This window comes from Dipodomys spectabilis, unplaced genomic scaffold, assembly GCF_019054845.1.
Source record: "Dipodomys spectabilis isolate Male_0828 unplaced genomic scaffold, ASM1905484v1 ptg000569l, whole genome shotgun sequence".
Lineage (NCBI taxonomy): Eukaryota > Metazoa > Chordata > Mammalia > Rodentia > Heteromyidae > Dipodomys > Dipodomys spectabilis.
In genome coordinates, this window is record NW_024871246.1 from 1,778,081 (window position 1) to 1,789,949 (window position 11,869).

At 32.8% G+C, this 11,869-nt stretch overlaps 1 pseudogene; it reads right to left on the minus strand.

The window, feature by feature from the left end:
• Nucleotides 1–5,461: 5,461 nt before the first annotated feature.
• Nucleotides 5,462–5,558, minus strand: LOC122100203 (annotated as a pseudogene).
• Between the last annotated feature and the right edge of the window lie 6,311 nt (nt 5,559–11,869).

An 11,869-nucleotide genomic window follows, 5' to 3' on the forward strand; every position in this document is an offset into this window, starting at 1 on the left:
TTAATTCTAAGATGAGGATATGTAAGTCTTCTGAGTTGGAATTACTAGTACAACATTGTACACACGGTAAGTGTTAGGCTGCGGTCCATTCCCACCATATCAAATAACCTCATTCTATTTTATAACTAAATACCAGCACTCAGTCTACTAATTCTAGGAAAATTTCCCAAAATTATTGTGCACACTCTAATAATATTTCACTTTATCTTTGTTAAAAAATAGGTAACTAAGCCGGACACCGGTGGATCACCCCTGTAATACTAGCTACTCAGGAGGCTGAGATCTGCGGATTGTGGTTCAGAGCCAGCTCGGGCAGGACAGACTGTGAGACTCTTATCTCTAATAAACCACTAGTAAACTGGAAGTGGCACTGTGGTCCAAGTGGTAGAGACCAGGGACAGCACCCAAGCCCAGAGGTCAAGCCCCATGACCAACAACAACAACAAAAGAAAATAAGTAACTGTAATATGAAAACTCCAAGTTCATAATCAATTTATACCTCCCTGGTGAAAGGAACTGCTAAACTATAACATTCTTGATTTCTAGCTCAAAATACTATAAATCATATTTTATCCCTTCACTCAACACTGCACTGCCTGGGGACCCCATCTCTGGTTAACACAGTCTTACTGAAAGAATGACCTGCCCAATTCCTGATGGAAACAGACTGCAGGTCTTTTGGAGCAATTGTTTCCATATTGTAGCTCACCTAAATTGTTTACCATTAGAAGTATTTTGATTGCTTTTTATACCCAACATTTTGGGAGAAATGTACTACTTTATAATGTTATTAAAGAAAGACTGATATAAAAATCACTTTTCACCCCAGATAAATATTTTACCTTTCGTATACACAAAAATGCAGTCTGACATATTAATGTTAGGAATGAGAGGTTAAAAATCATAAGCACCAAGACCTAAGTATGAATTAAAGATTCTCCAACTTGTGAATACAATTGGTTTAAAAAGACATCAATACTACTGCATTTTTTAATTCCCTATGATAATGATAATGATTCCCTATGATAATGATAATGAAAATGATAAACTCTTAACACTTAAAAATAACTCATTTTCTTGGGAGTAGGACACATAACACAAGGTTAATTCTAATCATTTAAAAAGACGTTTATTTATACTAAACATTCACTCATAACTATAAAGATTCTAAAACTAACTGAAGTACAGAGACACAAAGGAAATAATTTAACTGCATCATGTACATTCAATGGACTGTTAACAGAAAACAAAGTTATACTAATAATTAGCTTACCCAATTCACTTACATTCTTTTATTCTATTCCATTTACTTTCATAAAAACTGGGTTTTCATAAAATGATGCATGAAAAAGCCTATATGCCCACTTACATTTTCAGATCTTAACAATATTTATTTCAGAAATTTTAGCTCTATAGTCAATGAACTGAAATAATACTAAAATATTTAAAGGACTTTCAGAAATTGCAAGACTTCCTCTGGGATGTTATGTATATTGGAAAAGATATTCAAAAAGCCTTATTTGTTAAAGTTGCCATAGTTACTCCCACAAAAGAGCCATTGGTAAAGATCCCTGTGCATGTACAAAACACCTTCAAATGCATACACAATCTGGACATGACACATCCTTTTTGTTTGTTCGTTTTTGGAAGGAATATCTAACAAGCATATCGACAATACTTATTTTGTCAATAAGATGGGATATTCAAACGTAATATGGGTTTGATTAACTCTTAGTGCGAATAGATATGGTCTTGCAAAGAAAGTGATTTTCTACAGAAAACCGGAAAGAGTTTATCCAACTTGTGTTTCACAGGAATAACCAGAGAGTAACACCTGTTTGGTCACGTCAGTCCAAATCACTCCATGAGTGTATATTAAAAGTATAACCAATTTAAGAGGTCAAATATGAATTTTGTACTGACAATCATCTTACAGCAATAACTTACTACCTAATTATGTCTGTATCTTCTTACCTCACATAAAATAAGAGCTGAAAGCGGTCTCTTTATCTAACTTAATGCTGTAAATGCTTTGATTATGATGACTTTTTTAGTAGACAAATAATATGTACAGAAGGGTGGTTCCACTGAAATGACATGACAGAACACTGATAAATAAAACATTGCAAGACAGTTAGCTCTTTTCAGCCTCACTCTGTCCAGATTGGCAAGCAACATTGCAACAGCACACGCACACATATACATGTATTCACATGTTCGCAAATGTACACACACATGTACATGCATGCTAAATTCAGGGTTTATTGTACAAAAAAGTTCAAATAAAATATTAGTGATTAGGACAAATGATAATATGCCTTATTACAAAATAATACATGAACCATCACCACCCATGTTACATTTTACCTGCCTCTCCAAATGTGACCACTTAATTTATTTTTAATTAATTGATTACCTTATTAATTCGTTTGGTGCTAATACTAGGGCTTGAACTCAGGGCCTGGCTTTGTCCCAGAATTTATTTTTTGTTTCAGTTTTCTCAAGGCTAGCATTTTACTGCTTGTACCATAGCTCCATTTCTAGCTTTTTCTGGTTACTTTCAAATCAGAATCTAATGGACTTTTTTTTTCTTGGCCTGCTTTCAAACCACAATCCTCAGATTTCATCTTTCTGATTAACTACTACTAAAGACAGAAGACATCAGTGTGGCTTCTAATTTTTCCTCTGTAGTTATCAAATGCACATACTTAAATAGTAATTTAAAACTGAGAGTATAGAAGCAAGATGTACAGTGATGATACTGTCCTGTCAGAAATTCAAGTTAGTAATGTAAATTATTCTTAAGACCATACACAAAAAATATCATATTATAGTGTAAGAGAACTCACTATTGAACATATGAGCCTTAAGAGCTTTCTAATAGATCCATTATTTATTGTTATCCAACATTAGAAAAATGTATGAGGCATTGGTAAAATAGAAGTCCTTTGCATGACTACATATATTCCTTGTTTTTTTTTTTTTTAAAGACACTTGCTTTCATTTAAAAAGTAGGCCTGTCTATTGTCTTCATGTGATTTCAATAATTGAAAGTGCTTAGTGAGAAGGTCAAAATGTATTAGTAGTCCTTAACTATCAATTCTCATTTTTCTTCTTGGAGAATATAATGATCAAATCAATAATTCAGAATCAGAAATCAATATTTCAGAATCATGCTTCCAGTGCAAGTGGATCACCAGTAAGAAATCCTCAATACCAATTTCCACAAAGTTTTGTCACAGATACAATCTCCCTGCCTTCTCTAGCTGCTTTACTACCTTACTATTTCTTCATTATACAGGAAAAGTGTGATTCACCTGGTTTCAGTCAGATCTGTTGCTAGAATTATCAAGGAATTAGTTTATTGTCTGTAATTTGGTCAAAGTTATGTCTCATTATGTATGCTACTATAAATGTATTTACTAATTTCAAGTAAATACATAAATTCTATTCCCATCTTTTTTATAAAATAAAATTTTGTTTGCTCTATAAATTGATCAGAGGCATGGATTTTGTGGCTAGCTAGGTCATTGCACATCATCTGTCTCTCTCTCCCTTTCTTGGTTCTCATAGATAATATGATTGCTCCATAATTATCCTAATTTATTTTGCTTTCATATTTTTGGTTGCATCATTTCAGTTTTTGCTCTGCCATTTCCCAAATCATTTATATAGAAGGCGTTATTTCCTAATTTCTCATTCCTAGAATAAGCTGCACATGAAGACATCACTGGTCCTCATTTTCAGTGTGTACATTTGAATACGGAGGAACATCTTTCCTCTGCTCTCCATCAATTCCCTACTCTCCAGTGAGAATAATTTCGAATAGTAAAATTGGAAAAAGAGAAAATAAATCATGGTGAATAAACAGTTGCGGAAAATTCACTGGATATTTCTGACCAGTTCAACCAATGTGAACTATTAGGAAAATACATGGACACCTCATTCCCACTGGCACTCAAAGTTTCTGGTTAGGCAATTCTTAGGAATATGAAGAACAAGATGAAAAAATAAGGAATGATAACAATTGCAAGAAAAAAAATGAAGAAGGATCCAAGCAAATTTTTTCATTGGGCTGCCAAAAATATTCGACTTACTACAGTGCGGAGACTTCTTTCCCAAAAGGCCACTCATGTGAATAGTAGGGATGACGATGAGTATCCCCATCTTCATCGAGAAGCGTACAGTGGACAATTAGACATTGTCAGTGAGTTGGTGTCTCAAGCGGCACATGCAATAACTGTAGATGAATGGACACCCCTGCACAGTGCATATACGTGGAATAATACCAGAGTGACTTCTTTATTACTTCATCATGATGCAGATACCAATGCCCAACTAAAGGCCTCTTGTCCCCCTTACATCTTGCTGCTGAGAATTGAGCTAGCAAATATATGCTTGATTTCCTTCTGTTGAACCATTATATAAAACCAGGCCTGGAGAACAACATAGAAAAAATTGCATTTGATATTGCCAAAAGGATAAGTATGTATCACTACCTCTATGAAGTTGTGGAAGGCTGTACAAATTGTTCACCTATGTCCTAATGGTCGGGTTAAGTTTCTTAAATTTCAAAAATGCAAGTCGATCTTCTGTGTCCCTACAAAATATTTTCACAATCCAAATAAGAGCAATATATTCTATTTTGATCTGTCATGGGGCTTGAACTCTGGGCCTGGGAGCTATTTCTGTGCTCTTCAGCTCAAGGTGAGCGCTCTACTACTTGAGTCTCAGCTCCACTTCCAGTTTTCTAGTGGCTTATTGGAGATAAGAGTACCACAGACTTTCCTTCCCAGGCTGCCTTGGAACCATGATCCTCAGATCTCAGCCTCTTGTGTAGCTAGCATTATAGGCATAAGCCACATGTGCCCAGCAACACCAATATTTTACTGTAAAAATTCATGGATTCCGCAGAATTCTTCCAAGTGAATTGCCTGCATTGGATGTCAAAATGTATTCAATAGTTTTTGTATACATGTATAATGATTTCTTCAGAGTTTGTGATTTTTTAATCAGAAACAATTTTAACTTACCTGTTGAAATGAGTAGTACAGAAACTAAAATATTTCTGGTGCTTGTCTGAAAAAGTATATTTTAAAATATTCTATATTCTATGTTTGCATAATGTTCATAATTTATTTTATTTTCTCCTAGATATACTTTGAATTCTACATTATTTTATAATATTGAGGTTCATTAATGTATTCTTTCTGATTGTATTCCATATAGAAACAGTTTGATTCCTTTTTTTCTAGGTCTTAATATTATTTTTCTTTGGGATAAAATGACAATGTTATCTAATTTGAAAAGTTTTGTAAAGTTTATGCTATGTAAACGCCTTTCTGAGGTGAATATTTAATACACTGATGTCAAACTGAATTTAATTATATGAATTACGTGTATTGTTACAGTTGTAATTTTGTTTTAATAACTGTTTTTCATTTCTTGCATCTGAAGAATGAAACATATGGAATACTTCTCAAATTTTCATGTTATCCTTGTGCAAGTGCCATGTTAATCTCTGCATTGTAATTTGAGTATTAGTGCTGCTGAAGCATGTAGTATCCTCTAAATTTAAGTAGTTAATGATGCAATCTTTATACAAGCCTATATCTATGGGTGCCTACTTGTAACAAGGAAACCGTATTGTTCCTAACAATGCTATCGATCTTATTTCCCTAAAATTCTGTGAATAGTAGAAAAAATTATATTGATCAATCAATTGCTCACATTTGCAAATTTTTTTGTCAATGACTATCTTAAGTCTTTTTATTTGGAATTTGATCACACTCTCAATTATTTATAGATAGGTCCAAAGGTGATGGCTTTTTCAAGTACTTATTTATCCAACTGTGTTAGCTATGTGGACCTAATGGATTCAAAGTAAGCATTGCTTAAGAGCTACTTCTAAACTTCTTCAGCTGATATTTTCCCAAATGAGGTGTTACTGGCACAAATGTCTACCTGAGCCTTTACCCTTCTTCCATGTGGGAACAGACCAACCAGAATATCTTACCCTGATAGCATAGATTGTCTTACTAGAACAAAACTAATCTTGGTTACAAGGGATCATAGAGAGATGAACAGTTCAAACAGAACTGTTCAGACTAGAATGTATTTTATCAAAATATAATTGTTTATTATACCTTCCATTTCAAAAGTAGCGAAAGCCAAGAAGGTGAAAAAATTGTTCATATGCATGATTACTTAATGTTCTGGCCTGTCTATCATCCAACCAGGCAGGAACTTACACTACTGCCTTTTTATCACCAAATATTTTCATAGTTGAGGGAGAAGTCCATATGTTTCTCCTAGTTATTAGGCATTAAATTGATACTGTTTTAATCACAGTGTTTCCTCTTGCCTCCATGCTGTAAATCTACAAATGGTAAATCTTTAGGTCTAACTCTATCAAACACTAAGGTAGAGATAATGGAATAATACTTTAAAACAGAGTTGCCTTTGATACAGTAACTACAACAGAACAATGCAAACCTGTGCCTTTTAATTATATTATATATAATTATATATTTTATATTTATATGTGCTGATTTTATATTTCACACAGTAAAACTTACTAGAATTAGTTGATAATTTGACAAATAAATTGATATTTATTTATTCCAATAAATAGAATTGGAATATAAATAATTAGGTTTAAAATATATATTAGATATAAAAAGTATCAATGCAATGTCTTTAGTATAAACTTGTGATACATTCTAACTGTTCTTGGTCTTCTGAATCCACATGGTGAAAAACAATGTTTTCCTCTAATCTATAATGCATTTTACTCTGCTGCTCTTTTTATTGTTTTAACTGTCTTGTCCCAAACTGTTTTTCTCCATATTTCGGAAGCATTCCTATTGATTATACCCAAATTTTGCTAAGATGTCTAAAAAAAATTATCCTTCTGCAGTCCCCATGGGTCCTAGGATCCCAGGTCCCAGTTACCTGCATCATCAGATAACAGGGGCAAGACTTCTCACCAAGGCCCATGCAACATGTCAGCACATAGTAATTGAAGACCAACCTCAATTTCTCATTTCCTATATTTCAGGGCCCCAATTCCTTGAGATGCAGGTATTAGCAGTAAGCAATTGTGGAATGCAAGGCAACTTAAAATGAAGAATGAAATAACAAAATTTGAGAGAAAGTACTGTAATTAAAACATTCAACTTATAGATGACCAGCCCATATGAGTGAACAAGTTCACAAAGTGTCATAAGATTATTTTTAATACCCCTCCCCTATGATTAATGAAAGATTTTATTTCAACATAAGTGGGCCAAAAAATAGTTCCTTGAAGGATAGATCCATAATTGGTCTACCAAAGCCCGGAAAACTTGACTTAGAGGTCAAATGTAATTCAGAAAAATATTTGAAGCACTAAGGAGTGCTTCAAAACACTGGGACTTCAGTACAACATGGTTCTGTGGTATAAAAATGTCACTCTCAAACCAATGATAATCTACATTTAATCTTCTGAAAGTGTATTCCTTTTCAAATAAACTTTTTAAAATCACATTCGTCAAAATGACATTTTACAAGTTGATGATACTTAGTGACATTACAAGATTTTTAAGTGTAGGGAGCAAGTTACAATAGAGTTGAATTATTTACGCAGCACTAATGCCAAACACGTTCAACCATTCATTAAAGTGTAGAAATAGTACAACCCACAATTTGTGTTTTTCAGTAAGGGCCTTCCAGAAATGTGTTAAATAGGTTAGCCTCCTAAATTTCAAACCCAAACGTGAGCTAATAAATTTCATCATTTAATAAGGTACACTTTAAAAAGTCACAAATAGTTGCCTTATCATATGTTATTTTATGTTTTCCCTCTATCTAACATAGTAAGAAATATGACTTTAAGTCTTGAATATGGGTATTCATCAGAGATATGACAAACATAATATCTGTCTTCTATTTTTATCATATTCCTCTTTTGGAATAAATTTTAATTTTCTTCTTTTTCCAAAACTTATAGGCAGTAGAAAATATTATTCAATGTAAAATAAAAGAATCACACCATTGTACAAAGCCATTTATAAAAATTCGTAGTTAGGAATACATTCTAAGCCATTTTTGTAACTTTCTTTTTGACTAAAGATTAATCTTCCAAATGGATGAGAATAAAATCTTGTTTAGGTGATTCACCTCTCCATTCTCCAGCAAATTGTTGCTGCAGATGAATCAATTATGGAAATATAAGCTGACATCAGTTCAAGAATATGCAGGATTGAAAGTCCATGGAATGCATATAAACCATTCAAAGTATTAATAGACAGTTTAACACAATGACTATCAGGAAGTTGAAACCAGAGAGGAATTATAGTAAAGACATAGAATGAATGAAAAATGAACAAGGGGCAAGTACAGCTAGAATATTCAATGTACACATATGATAAAGGAAGTGGTAAATTGGAAATAAATCTTGAAGAAAGGGTTGGTTGAGAATGATGGAAGGAGTGACTCCGATCTAGGAGCATTGGACAATTAGATGGATATATTTAATTGTAAAACAATTGCATAACCTTTTAAAATTCAGTTAAAAAACACAAGAAACAAAAAACAGAAAAATCACAACCAAACAGCAATCTCCAGAGAGTATTGATATGAGCTCTCAAAATTTTAATCAATTAATGAAGGGCAGTCTTGGGAAAAGCAAACAAAACTGTTCAAAGAGAGAAGTTTGGGATAGGGGAGAATTTTGAACAGAATTAGATAGATTGTCTAAGGTTATAAATCAACTCCATCTGCTGCAAATAGTATCTTTCTTCTACGAGTTTTCTGTCTGAACTGGATAATCCAGTCCTGAGACACACTTGGTAGCTTGTGAGGTTAGAGTGGAAGAAACAAGATCATGAACCCATTACTCCACTGGAGAGAAAACAATACTCTATATTTTCTCTAATATCTCTTCACTACTCTTTCTTCATACTTTTAAGTCAATTGATTTTGAATTATATTTTTCCTTCTTTCTTCTGGCAAAGTAAATCATTAAATATTATTTGCCATTTTCTTCTTTCATGCTGTTTAATTGGCCATTGATATTTAATGAGTCCATTAAATATCCTTCTTGCATTTGTTTGCCATGAAACAACATTTATGTTAATGAGGAGAAATCTAATGTAAAACTTTGTCTTCAGAATACAGCCCTAGAAGCTGTGATCACAAATATTCGGCTATTTTTTTTCTTTTACCTTAAAAGACGTCTTGTGTATAAAGTGACCACAAAAATAAGTACTCCATCACTTGTTGGTTCAATCAGAATTGTCTAAGCTCAAAAATATATTTTCCTAACAAGATGCTGATAGGAAACAAAAAATACTGCACTTTTATCTTCCCTTTTAAGGTTCTCCTTAGATACTATATCAGGAAAAGTGAAGTTATTCTAGGCAAAATTATTTCAATAGATTATTTTCTCTTGGTCTTGCATTTGTTCACCAAGATGTATGGAGGAGAATAGAGTTAAATGACCCATACCTTGGAAGACAGTGTCTGTTACAAAAGGACAATGCTTCTATGTCCTACTTCTATGTCCTCCTCTTAGCTCTTGCCGGAGTTCCAATTAATCACAGCTTCTTGGCTTCATGTCTAGTGAAGCTGAAGGACTAGATGGGCTCCACCACTGTTAAATCTTCATTATTTCTCTTTTAAAACTCTTTAAGTTGCCTCATTTGGACGTTGAATTCATTTTCATGTCTTCATTCAATCAGTTCTGCATTGTAGTGAGCCAAATAGGCTCTGTAAACTCACTTTAGGGAGTAAAAATACTAACACAATTTAAATCAAAAAGTTTTGGCATTCCTTCACTGCTGAATACAATATGCTTAGCTAAGTCTTCTATGAAATTTTTTTTTATTAACTTTTCCATTTGCTCAATTCTCTTCTGAACTTTTTGGCATATGTAATAACAGAAGTCTTCACTATCTCATATTAATAAGGATATCACTTTTGTGAGCCACATAGAAATGTGAAATTATTGGTTTGAAATATCCAATCAGATTTTTTTCTGTGTTTCACTGCTTCACATCCAAAGACATTGTGGAAAGTGTTACAAACAAAAATGTGTAATCCCAACACCTTCTTTCATTGTGAAGGGCACTTTCTCCCTAAATATTTTGACTCAAATTATCTTTTTCAGAGAATTACTCTTTGGTAATTAAAGGTAAATTCACAAATTTTGATGCCTTATTTTTTTAAGTACTTTGAATTTAAATTCCAATACAACCTTGTTTCAAACAGTGAAAAAATATTTCCTGGGTAAGGAAAATTCCAAGGGACCCTACAGGATTTACAAGTTTGTTTAGTGTGAAAAAGAGACATCTTCATCCACATTGCTCCCTCTCTACTAAGTCTCCTTGGATTTCTTTGCATGGAAACTATTCTTCCAGGCAATTTAAATTTTCGTAATAGGCTAAGTTGTTAAAATTTTGAACAATTAAAATTTACCTGTCATAACTTTAAAACTCTTGAAAATCCTTTATCAGAACCGCGAATTCACCAATCTTAATTCCACTATTACCATCAAAAAGTTAACATGCTATTTTCATGATATAGTATCCATGCAGCTATTATATTCCAGTGGCTTTGTTATGCATATATATAACCATATTAGCTGATGCTAAGCAAAATTAATACCAAGATATGTAACCAGATTTTTTCATTTGTGGTTGTTGTTTTTGATGAACTATGTGATTTCTGTTTTCTTTGGGTTTTCCTCCTATGGTTTATCCTTCTGGTATATCATTTTGTATTGTATACACATTTACTTTAATTAACGAAGGGAAGAGGAAAAGCATAATGGTGAGACAAAGGACAAAAGGCAAACCAATGCAATAGCAATACTCACAAGACAATATATTGGAAATGTACATTACAACTTGTGAGGGATGAAGGGGTGAAGGAAAACTGTGAGAAAATGAGAGAAGGTTAACAAATTTGAAAAGTTATGATTTAATACCTTACAATTACTGTAACCCCACTGTACATCACTTTGATAATAAAATTGAAAAATAAGCTGCGTAAAATATAATTTCACTGTATTGGCACAGAAAATAATATTCTTTATGTAATAATATTTTAAAAATCAATACTATTTGGCATCTAATTTGAATTAATTACCCCTTATTTATCAGAGGGTCATCAACTTGACTGTTATCCAACTAGACAATATTTTCACAATATACTTGCCAAATTTTTCAAAAAAGAATAACTTTAGTATTTTCTCATTCTAAAACAGAAAACCGTTTAATGCTATGGAAACCCATAACTTTTAAAAGTAAGTAAGTTGTTAAGAGGACAGAATATATGCGTTCTTCAAAATTCCTATGACTAATAACTACTCATTTTTAAATTCTCATCATTTCTGGGAGATTCCAAACAGTACCTGTTCGCATGTTATATAATTTTGCAATAGATGTTGTTTCCAATGGGGTGTTACAGACTGAGAAGTCAACAGAAAAATAGCCACATTCTGGTAGAGGATAAAACTATGAAGCATGTGTAATAATTAATTCTTCAAGAGTAAGCTATTGTTTATCAGAGTAAGCTATTATTTCTATGACCATCAATCCCAAGATTTATGCCATAAAGTCATCCTAGCCCAACAGTTTCCAACTTTTAAGGGGCACCTTAAAATTCCTTAATTCACATCATGAATACCTTATCTCTATTTTGAAAAAATACTACACCTCTGCTAATGTGACGCCCTCCTTGTTCTGAAAAGAACACCACAATACATTGAGCTGCATCATTTTTCCTCCACTAGTATTCTTGAGATCAGAATATTATTTATATTTATACTTTTTTAACTATCATAGATATTCAGGATGCTAAGATAAAAAAATTATGGTTCAAAGCC